Genomic DNA, 11,766 nt, shown 5'->3' on the forward strand with positions numbered 1-11,766 from the left:
TCTATCAAGGGGGATGAGTGTGACAATCTCTTTTCCTCCCCCTTCCTCTCACAATTTTGGGCACACACACACACACACACACACACACACACACATACACACACTCACACATGTTCCTAGTGTCCTTTTCAAGTCACCAGATCTGAGACTTGAACCGCATGGTCAGCCATGCAGGATCCTGCCATCTTAATCACAATGCCACTAGGCTAGGCCACTTTAGGTTGGTTGTTTGTTTGTTTTAAATGGATGGAAGAGCATAACAATTCTCTAAAGTTTGGTAAGGTTGGTAGGTATTTTACAGATATTCAGTTTGGGATCCTGTTAAGATCCACATTTTTTAGGCTTCAATTTGGAATCAGTAAAGGAGCAATTTCTTTGAAAGACTTGGGTACCATTGAAGGGACTTCTGATTGGAGACATTATTGGGGTGACTGAGAATATTTGAAGGACTTCCAGATCCCCTAATATTCTAGTCCACCATTATTATACCTTTCACTTGACAAATGTTACAAGGATAAGTTAGTTAATGCATACAAAGAATTTTGAAAATGAGACACCCCAGGTGAGTTCTTGAATGCCCTTGTTAACAGTCACACTGGACCTAAGGCCAAAGCATTTTCAAAGCTGGTACCTAGGCAGGCTTTGATGTCACTCTGCGTCACTGGCTTTTCAACTAGGTCCCACACAACTTGGCATCACAGCATGAGGTGTAGACCATTTGAGCAAAAAAGACCCTAGTGAGATGGCAGCTTGATCAACAGGAGGCTTCAAATCCAAGACCAAGCCTTGAGGTAAAAACCTTAAGAGTAAATAGAGCAAAACATCCTTGCCATGATGACAACACCTCTCCTTACAAAGTACGTGTGTTTCTCAAGTGTGCTGCATACAAAGACTGACTCTCTGAAGAGTTTATTTGGTGAATAAAAATATCTCTTTGTAAGTACTCACATCTGAAAAAGATGTGATGATTAAAATCTAATTAATTTTATAAATTAGATTTTTGTACCAAGGTCCAGGGTCTTCATCATGAGGTTGACTGGTGGAAACTGATATACCCAGACTCCTTACCTTCTAAGTTCAAAGAAATATCCTAAAAGAACCTGACAATTCCCACCAGCCCTGATACAAACAGGACCTTTTGCTGTGCCCTCCACATACCGGCAGTAAGTACCACAGACCCTTCCTATCTCCCAACAGGGAGACAGGGACCTGACAGTGTCAGCACAATGCTAGCACGACTTGCCAAGCTCCTTTTTACATGTGCCAAAGGTGACAAGACTTCAGTAAAATAAATAAAATTTGAATCCCAATGATGCTTTTTCAAAGAAGTCTCTTGGGAGTATCTTTTTTTTTTTTTTTTTTGTAGACAAGTCCTGAAATGAGACTGTCCCTTTAAGGAAGTACATGTTCTGTACACTTCTCTTCTTCCAATATTCAAAATTAAGCCCCTCCAAATGGCTTACACACTGAAGTTTATAACCTCAGCCTACACAAGTCCAGTGCAAAAAGATCTACAGCCTGCAGGCAGAGCGAGGAAGCTCTTTAAAGATGAATCATTTTCATAAATGAGTGCAGAGGGAGGTCAGGCCAGGGGACAGGGAAGGTTACGTGTGTGCCTGAGATAAGGCCTCATCCATCGTCCCCTTACTGTCAGGTCTTGATGGGTGAACACTGCCTTGAGCTCCCATAAAACATGTTGTTTGCAGAAAACTTGCAGGTGGTTCATAAAAAAGTCCAAACTGTTACCATGAAATTTATCTCCCACTGCGGGATCTGTTTATAATAGAAACGAAGGATCTCAAATAGAAATTAAGTATCTCAGACTGACTTATATTGGCTGGGAGGATTGAAAAATTCAACCTGCTTCCCAATCGTTGCACTAAAAACGTCAAAGTATTTGTATTGATGACATCTTGACAAGATACGAGTAGGTTCAAAAGAAAAATAATGTCCATTGTGTGTGCAGTCCTTATCCCGGGGGTAAGAATAGGCTGGGTGAGATTTTATTGGGGGAATTTAATCAGGCGACTGAACTCTTCATCACATTTTATTTCTGAAGAGTGTCAAGGATCGGTTATTTACAATTTTTCCATGTGTATGGTCAAAGTGAAAAGGGCATCTCAATTTTTTTTAAGTTGTTAGGAGGTGTTTATTATCTTGAAGCCAAGAAGAGATTGGGGGCAATGGTAATATTGGCCATAATTTGAGTTATCTCCATATAGAAATTGAAGGGAAATGCTGAGACAATTCATGTAGATAATTCAGGCCCTAAAACCTCTGGCTCTTGAAATAAAGAGATAAGTGAGGGAGAAGTGCTAAATTTTGTCACTGTTTGTTTTTTCCAGAGTTGTGCTTATAATTGACTCGATTTATCACGTTGCATGCACATATACCTGTAGATGGTGGTTTTAAGTTGCTGAAAATAGTTGAGCTTTTAAATCGCAAACTGATGAACTTAGCACATCTACCTGGCAGAATATTATGCACAGGACAACTTATAGAGTCAAACATATTATAGTTGGAAGGGCCCTTAGCACATAGCCTAGGATTTTGACCTCCAGCAACAGATAAGGAAGGCAAAATCTACAAAAATAAGAACTCATGGGTGTTCCCTCTATTCTTACAGTGGTTGTGATCGAGGCCTTCATCCTGCTCACAAGTAGACCCAAACCTCTTTTCTCCATGCCTTCTCATCAAGGTGAAGGTACAGGGTCAAAACAAAATCTGGGCTGGGAAGCCTTATAACTAATCCAACAGCTTCATTTGAAATATTTGAAACATGACTTTAAGGAACAGTGAGAAACCAGAGATGGCTCACTTCATACCATCTCTGTCCTCCTGTTTCTATCTTTACCCGTCTCCAATACCACACTCTGGCTATCCAAGCCACACATGCAAGAACTATGGTTGCCTTCCTCATAAGAAGTCATGCCTTCTTTACCCCAAAAGTAACCAACTCCTCCCCTTTCGATGTAAAGTCAGCACTTCCTCCAAGCTCCATTCTCATCTCTCACTGTCAGGAAAACATGTCCGCGGTCTTCATAGTTCTAGAACTTCATATTGTCCTCTGTGATAACAGCAAGTCAAAAGAGGATAGATAACCGCAGTGCGATATGTTATCCTCAAAGAATGGATTTATAACGATGGGATTTCAGGCATCGTGGCTTCGAGAATATGAGTACATTTGGAAATATGATGGTTGTATAGACTGAATGTTTGTGCCCCCCTCACAAGTGCATATGGTGAAGCACTAATACCACAGTGGGATGGTATTAAGAAGTGGGCAGGGGTCAGCAGGTGGTATAGTGGTAAAGGTGCTGGGCTCCCACGTGGCCAACTGCAGTATGAGTCCTGGACCTGGCAAGATCCCAAGAGGAGAATAGCAGAGAAGTGATGCAACATGACCATCTACCCTGCCACCCACCCACCCACCGGGGGTGATTTCTTGCTTTCCATCTCTCTCCAAAAACATGGCCCGACAGGAAAAAAAAAAAAAAAAAGGGCAAAGCCCTCATGATGGTATTAATGACCATAATATAAGAAGAGCTACCAGAGGATTTACATTTGCATCCTTTCTTCTCTCTCTCTCTCTCTCTCCCCCCTTTCTCCCCACCCACATATGATGATATAAGAAGGCTAACATCTGCAAATCAGGATGTAGGCTCTTACAGTATGGCAGGGGTTTCTGTACCTTGATCTTGGACTTCAGCCTGTCTTAGCCAGTCTGGACTGTTATAAAAGACTTCCATAGACCAGGTGACTTAAACAACAACTGCATATTTCTCACAAATCTCACCTTTTATAGCAGTCCAAGCAGACTAAAACAGGGACTTCTCTACACTTTAAGTGACCACTTGTTTATGTTACATACTTTTAAAGTTAAAGAGACAGAGAAAGCAAAAGAGAGAGACACCATCAAGAGAGTCTCAATATGCTGGGATTCCCACCACCATCACCACCAGCCAGCCAGCCAACCAGGACTACTGATGTGTCTGCAAGTATGCCCAGTGAATTCAGGTCAACCTGGGATCCAAACCTCAAGCTTTCTCACACAGCGAAAGTATTGTGCAGTGGCACCCTACCAACTGGGCCACTGTGACTAGAACTTGTCCATGTTTTGGCTAGTTCTTGTCTTATATTTCAGGTATTGCAAGTAAGGAGCAACTGCCTGTTGTTTGGAATACTGAGTTGAAGGAGTCAGGTAAACACCATACCCTTAAAAGTTTGAATCAATAGTCTCTGGATATATCGTTGATCATTAGGATTTGTAATTTTAATCCATAAAATACAAATGACTTCATCAGCCCTCTACTCTTTACTACTGTTTCTACCAGGATTCTATCTAAAATGGTTCAGACTATCCTAATCCCAGTAAAAGGATTCCTCCCAATCAATCTCTCATCTCAGTGTTTAATATCACTCACTGACACGAAATGCTTTCTGATCTATGCCCATCCCATGACAAAAATGCTAATAGTTGCTAAGCACCACAAGAAACCTAGACTCGTACATTCAGCTAATAAATAAATATAGTTTGAGCACTTTCAACATGCAAACAAGGAGCAGGTGGGACAAAGTGTTTCACATAGCTCATAATCAAGCAAGAGAAAAACAGCAATAAAAAAGACAAGTGTAACTGGTTTGGTAAGTCATAGTATAAAATAATCATATTAATGATAGTTAAAATTCACATATTTCGGGACCAGCAGTTAGCGTAATGGCTATGTCGCTGGACTTCCATGTAGTCAACCACGGCTTATGTCCTAGACCTGGTGGCTTAAACTCACACTGAGTGCATGTGCGTGTGTACCCAAGATCCCAAGAGAAGGAAGGAGGAGAAGGGATTGAGGCATGACCATCCTCCCTGGGGGGGAAGGGGGTGATTTCTTGCTTTCTGTCTCTCTGTCTCTCTCTTTCTGGTGAGCGCATGCACCCTATAGCAAAAAACTCTCAAAAAATATTCATGTATCTGGGAACCAGCAGTTAGCGTAATGGCTATGTCGCTGGACTCTCCTGTAGTCGACCGCGGTTCGCGTCCTGGACCCAGAGGCTTAAACTTACGCCAGGCGCGTGTGCGTGCGTGCCCAAGATCCCGAGAGGAGATGGAGGAGAAGGGATTGCGGCGTGGCCATTCCCCCTGGGGGGTGATTTCTCACTTTCTGTCTCTATGTCTCTTTCTGTCTGTCTGGCGAGCACTTGCGCCCTATAGCGAAAACCTCTCAAAAAAAAAAATATATATATTCATGTATCTATGCATGCTTAATTTTATGTGTCAAGTTGCCTGACTCAGCAATGTCCAGATAGCTGGACATTTATGGATGTGTCTGTGAGCATGCTTCTAAAAAGTATTAGAACATGAATTGGTGAACTTTGTAAAGAAGATTGTCTTCACCAATGTGAGAGAGCATTGTATACCCACTGAGGGTCTGAATTAAACAAAAAGGTAGGGAATGGGAGAATTCACTCACTCTCTGCCTGACTGTTTGACCTGGGACTTTGCTCTTCTTCTGCCCTCTATGCACTTGTTTGTCAGGCCTTCAGACTTGGACTAGAATCTACACCATCAGCTCTCCATCTGGCAGGACTTCTCAATAGTCTATCAGTTTTCTGGGTCTCCAGTTGCAAATGGCATATGGGGATGCTTCTTAGCCTCTGTAATCATATGAGCCAATACCTCATAATCAATATATATCTCTCCTATTTGTTCTGTTCCTCTGGAGAACTTGTGTTTTTTTGTTTGGTTGGTTTTGGTTTTTTGAAGAGGTTTTGCTATAGGGTGCATGTGCTCGCCAGAAAGACAGAGAGAGACAAAAAGACAGAAAACAAGAAATCACCCCCCAGGAAGGATGGCCACACTGCAATCCCTTCTCCTCCATTCTCCTTTCAGGATCTTGGGTACACACGCACATGCACCTGGTGTGAGTTTAAGCCACTGGGTCTGGGACTCGAACCACGGTCAACTACATGGGAGTCCAGTGACATAGCCATTAGGCCAACTGCTGGTCTCCCCTCTGGAGGACCTTAATACACCAGGTACAATATTTAAAGCAACAGATTCCCAGACTCAGGAACACCTAACATTTTGTCTTACTCTTTTTTTCTTTTTTTAATCTAGGCAGCTACAAGTATTTAATTAAACCACATAGAGACATGGTAAGAACTGTAACAAAGGTATGGTAAAAGACCCAACTATGCCTGAGAAGATGAGATGAACTGAGCTGAAGGTTGAGGCTAAGGAGAACCTTTCTCACTAAAAAGAAAAATGCAAGAGACTGACAGAGGGGCCAGCAGGTGGTGTGGTGGTTAAGGGTGCTGGACTCCCACATGGCCAACTGTGATTCGAGTCCCAGACCCGGTGGCTTACTTTCTCGCCTTTTCTCTGTATCTCTCTCTCTCTTTTTCTCTTGCTCTCACTCTCACTCTGTCCCTCTCTGGTCAAATGAAGATAAATAAATAAATAAAGTTGAATAAAAAACTGTTAAAAAAAAATTAGAGAGAGAGAGAGACGGGCAGAGATGAAGGACAGTGTATGCAAAGGCACAGGAGTGACAAAGAACATCCAGATTGCTGATGCCAAGAATACAAATGTCAAGAATTCACATACATCTTGGAGACTGGTATACAAAGAACTTCGAGTTCCCAACTAGATCATATATCCAGTTATGAAGGTGTTTGCACATAGTGTAAAGAGACTGGTTGTCAATCTGTAAAGAGTGAGAAATTTTGAAAGGTTTTCTATTATAAAAAGAATTTGTGCATTTATTTTTAAAAAATAGTAAGTATAATGTAGTCATTCCCCTTATCCATCTGTTTAAACTTCCTCTTCTCATGACAGCATTTTTTCTTTATTCTTGATAGAGCATGTCACACACGTGAGAGTGAGAGAGCAAAGAGTACTCCCCCACAGGGCTGGTCATGCTGCAGTCTGCTTCCTCCCGTTCTCCATGCAATCAGATCTTGGGCACTCATGTGCATGCTAGCATGGTTCAGGCTGACCAAGCCCAGCATTCAAATAGTGGTCACCATGTGGGATCCAGCCTCTCGAGCAGCCTATTATGGCTGCACCATGGCACCAGCTCTCCTTATGATAAGATTTTGAGTGGAGGAGTAATGAGTGACTATTGTATTCACATTTGAAGCCTGTCACTAAGATGTGTGTGGATGCTTCATGGAAAATGGGAGTTGGGACCAGCAGTCAGAATAATGGCTATGTCACTGGACTTCCATGTAATCAACCGTGGTTCGCATCCCAGACCCGGTGGCTTAAAACTCACACCGGGTGCATGTGCATGCATGCCCAAGATCCTGAGAGAAGAATGGAGGAGAAGGGATTGCGATGTGGCCATCCCCCTGGGGGATGATTTCTTGCTTTCTGTCTCTCTGTCTCTCTCTGTCTGTCTGGTGAGCGCACATGCCCTATGGCAGAAACCTTTCCAAAAAAAAAAAAAAGAAAGAAAATGGGAGTTAAAGAACACCATTGTAATAAAGTAGAAAATAATGATCTTCTAGATGAAACCAGTAGCAACAGGGACAGAAAGGAGGAGCCAAATTTGAAAGATTCAGGGTTGTAAAAATTAAGACAATCCCTGGTTGCAACAGGATTATAATCAATTGGGGTACATAAGACCTATTTGCAGTAATTTGGGGTTTTTTTTGTTTGTTTGTTTTGGGTTTTGTTTTTGGTTTGCTCTCTGGCTTGTTCACATGCCAGAGAGAGAGAGAAAGAGACAAAGAGAGAGAGAAAGTGAGAAAGCATTCCTCAAGAGGAATGACCATGCTACAATCTCTTCTCCTCCTTTCTCTAGAGATTTTGGGCATGCACACACGTGTGCCCAGAGTGTTTCTCAAGCCACCAGATCCAGAACTTGAAACACACACCATCAGTCATGTGGGATCCAGCTGTTTTAATCACCACACCACTTGACTGACCTCAAGGTAACTTGTTTTGGGGGAAAATCAAATATTTTTTCATACCAGAAATGGCATACTCAAATGCTGTTGTGTGAGAAACTATTTTCAATGGAAGGATTACCATAAGAAGTGGCACAGAACAAGGAGGGTGGCAGGTGGCACATATAGCTCAAAAACAGCAATGTCTGCAGTGGAACTTAAGAAGGGGGTCCTGGCCAGGCCATAATGAAAAGGAAAAAAAAAAAAAAAACATACTGGAATGGGAGATAGAAGGAAGTACACAAAGGACTCTGAACAGCCAGCTATGCTGAAGGAAACCACTGAAAGTGACCAAGAGATAAAATGTGTGGTTTAGGATAAATTGGAAAGGAAGAGAAGGGAGCCTGGTTATGAGAGCAGATAGACTATTGGGAAGTCCTGCCAGATGGAGAGCTGATGGTGTAGATTCCAGTCCACGTCTAAATGCCTGACAACCAGGTCCATAGAGGGCAGGAGAAAAGCAAAGTCCCAGGTCAAGCAGTCAGGCAGAAAATAAGTGAGTTCTCCCGTTCTCTACCTTTTTGTTTAATTCGGCCCCTCAGAGGTTTATACGATGCTCTCTCACATTGATGAGGACAATTTTCTTTACAAAGTTCACCAATTCAGGTTCTAATACTTTTCCGAAGCACCCTCACAGACACATCCGTAAGTGTTTAACCAGCTATCTGGACATTGCTGAGTTGTTCGTGAATTAAGACTGGAGCTAGCATGGTGATGAAGGAGCAGTTAGACACAAGAGACATCACAGAAACAACATGTTGGGCGGGAGGCGGAGGGGGTGCAGCTGCAGGATTTTGAAAAGCTAGAAAGCCTCAGGCTTGACTAAACTACTTAGGCCCTTCGAGTTTCCTCTTGTTATCCATGAACTCCAGACTGGAGTTAGTAACCTCAGCCTATTCATGCCAGCATGTCCCATAAAGATATGAACAGAGATATACAAGTTCACAAATAGACATATACATAGATATAAAGATATACAGATTGACTGATACCAGTGTACTTCATTCAGTTCATAGATCAGGTACAATGTATAATTGGAAGGGTATCTGTTTGTTATTCCAGAACTCAACTGTGCATTACAAGGAGGGAGAAGAGGTTCCAAACTTTGGCTCCAGACATTTCTGAAAACTGGGTGATAGGTCAGAGAGTGAGTAGGAAGAACAAGAGTTCTCACTTTTTCCAAACCAGTTCTTCTATTTCTCCACGACACAATATTACCAGTATAACAGGCTTGTCTGTTGATTGAACATAAATGTACTCCTACTCCTTCCAAAAACACCCCGAGTCCATTTATGTGCACACAGAAAGCCAGTTTTTAAGTTATCTTCCTAAATACACACAAACAGTACAATGAATGACATTACATTGGTTGAGTTAACTATGCTAGTGCTCTGAGCTTATGTGATGTTCCAAGTATTTCAAAACTTCAGGCTCAGGCCACTAACCAAACCCTAAGGCTTTCATGAGAGCTATTATAGAAACCCAAGCTGAACGCAAGCAACGACGACTTGATGGGTTACACTGGTAATGATGGCAGTTTGCACATTTCATGAATGCGGACCACAGTTTAAGTCACCAGGTTCGACATTATGCAATGACTCTTGAATTACTGGGTAACTGAGTTGGGTTTGTTAGTAAATGCTGTATGATAACATAGTAATAACAATTAACTTTATCACATTCAAAAGGAAGTATCATACGTGTCCTACACTGTGGTTTAGAAAGCAGAGGTAATTACAGCTCTACCCTATAATTTTATGGTTTATCTATCTCTATAAGCATGCCGCTTGGTAACAAGAGAGATACTACACAACTTTCATTGAGAAACCAGGAAGCCATGTGAAACATTGAAGGGATACACCCCATAAACATCTGAATTTTTACCTGAGCCACAAGGATATGAAAGAAAAAGGAATAGCAAAATAAGCAGCTGGAGCTCACTCATGAATACAACTTTTCGTTCTCCTCATTTGATTTCAAATTGAGTGAACATCATCTTGTTTATTGATTCCTATTTGGGAAGGCAAAAGAATGCCCTGTGTTCTAGTGGCCTCTAGCCTAGGATATCTGGCTATCTGCCATAGTAACTCTACCTTCCCTGCTCTGTGGTCCTCTTGTGATGATGAAAGAGCTTGACTCTATAGATACAGCCTAGGTTTGATGCCTGACGATCAGCCAGCTATATCATTTTAGATAAATTACTTGCCCCATCAACCACAGTTTTCTCATATGTAAATTGGGACTAATAACTCACATTATTAATACAATCATATGTAAAAATGCTTTGAAAACTCTGAAAAAATTCATACCACGTATTGTTACTTGATACACTAAGATTAGGGATGCTTAATAATCTCTGGAACACAACAATTTATATATAAAACACTAAAATGTTTGCAAATACTGATTGGTAAAATGAAAATTACTTTCTAGATCATCACATTTTAAAAATGTGCTAGCATCCTTGCTAAAGTAGCACCATTTCATCTGGACAATTCTGAATATGCTATTAAGCAAGCCTATATGAAGAAATATTAATAGTTGCATAGCTAAGTACAAAAATATTATGTAGTCAACCATGGTTACTGCCTAGATGATGAAACAAAATATGTCTGAACTGAAATAAAAACATCTCTAGTACCGTGCTTGGTAATAACCTTTCATGGCCCAGGAGAGTAGATTAAATAGGATTCTCTCACTGGTCTTAAAATATTTGTCTATAAGATTGGAATATTTGTAATAATGTGTGGAAGACTTTATGAATGTCATTTCCTATTATAAAGAGACAAAACTACGCCTTGATGTTCATTTTCTTTAAATCTCTGACCAAAAAAGATGTTTTGAGTTCATTAAAGGGGACATGAGGTGAAAACTAGAAATAAAGAAAATGATAAGAAATATCTGGAGTTAAGACTCTTTAGAAATTCTCTTAGGGTTTTGGAATCAGTACCAGTCTCTGTTCAACTCTGACTCCAAACTTAACCTCTCCTACTCCTGAGCCAGTTTGGATGAAAACTAGCTCCACTTAATTATATAAGAAACTGTACTTTGATTCCCAGGCATCTATAAACCCTTTTGATGGATTAGGTTAGAATGGCATCCTCATAATTTAGTGTTGTGAATAGTGCAAATAAAGGCTTCAATGACATTTAATCAGAACATTTTCTTTTTTCTTCATTCCATAGAGGTCCAGGTTTCCCCAACTTGTCAGCCTTTACAACTACAATCTACGCAAGTGCACTTGAAAGCCTTTGAGTAGCTAATTTACCAAGATAGATTTAAAGGAGATGAGACAGTTTATGATTGTGGTCTCTCTGGCTTCACACACACAAAGAAGCCCAAAGCACACCAGGGATTTACTTTGTTGATGGTTTATTTTGTTGATGGTGGACTATTGTTTAAACATTGATTATGTCTTTCTTCTATCATTCACTCTTCCTCTCTCCCTGTATACAGCCACCACCATTCACAGAGTTCATTCTTAGCCCATTAGCTGAGAGTTACCTATTCAATGTACCAACAAAATGATAAAATGAGCCATTTACAGGAGAGAGCAAAGGGCGGGGGGAGGGAGGAAATATACTCGTAGATATTAACTAAGCTTTGAATAAAGTTTTCTTATCTACTCAAGACTTACATAGTGCCCATACCAATGAACTCCAACTTATACAACAGGAAATAAACTAATTCATGTTAAAGTAATCTTATAATGGGAAAAAAAAAAAAGGACTACACTGTATAGGGGCCAGATGGTAGTGCAGTAGTTGAAGGTAACACATTGTGGAACAGACCCACAGGGGAAGGTTGCCAATTTGC

General features: G+C 41.0%; 1 pseudogene; it reads right to left on the reverse strand.

The window, feature by feature from the left end:
* LOC102480397 (coiled-coil domain-containing protein 137 pseudogene) overlaps positions 1-3,001 on the reverse strand; it is a 6,676-nt pseudogene extending 3,675 nt beyond the window's left edge.
* Between the last annotated feature and the right edge of the window lie 8,765 nt (positions 3,002-11,766).

Source organism: Tupaia chinensis, unplaced genomic scaffold, assembly GCF_000334495.1.
Source record: "Tupaia chinensis unplaced genomic scaffold, TupChi_1.0 Scaffold000275_1, whole genome shotgun sequence".
Lineage (NCBI taxonomy): Eukaryota > Metazoa > Chordata > Mammalia > Scandentia > Tupaiidae > Tupaia > Tupaia belangeri.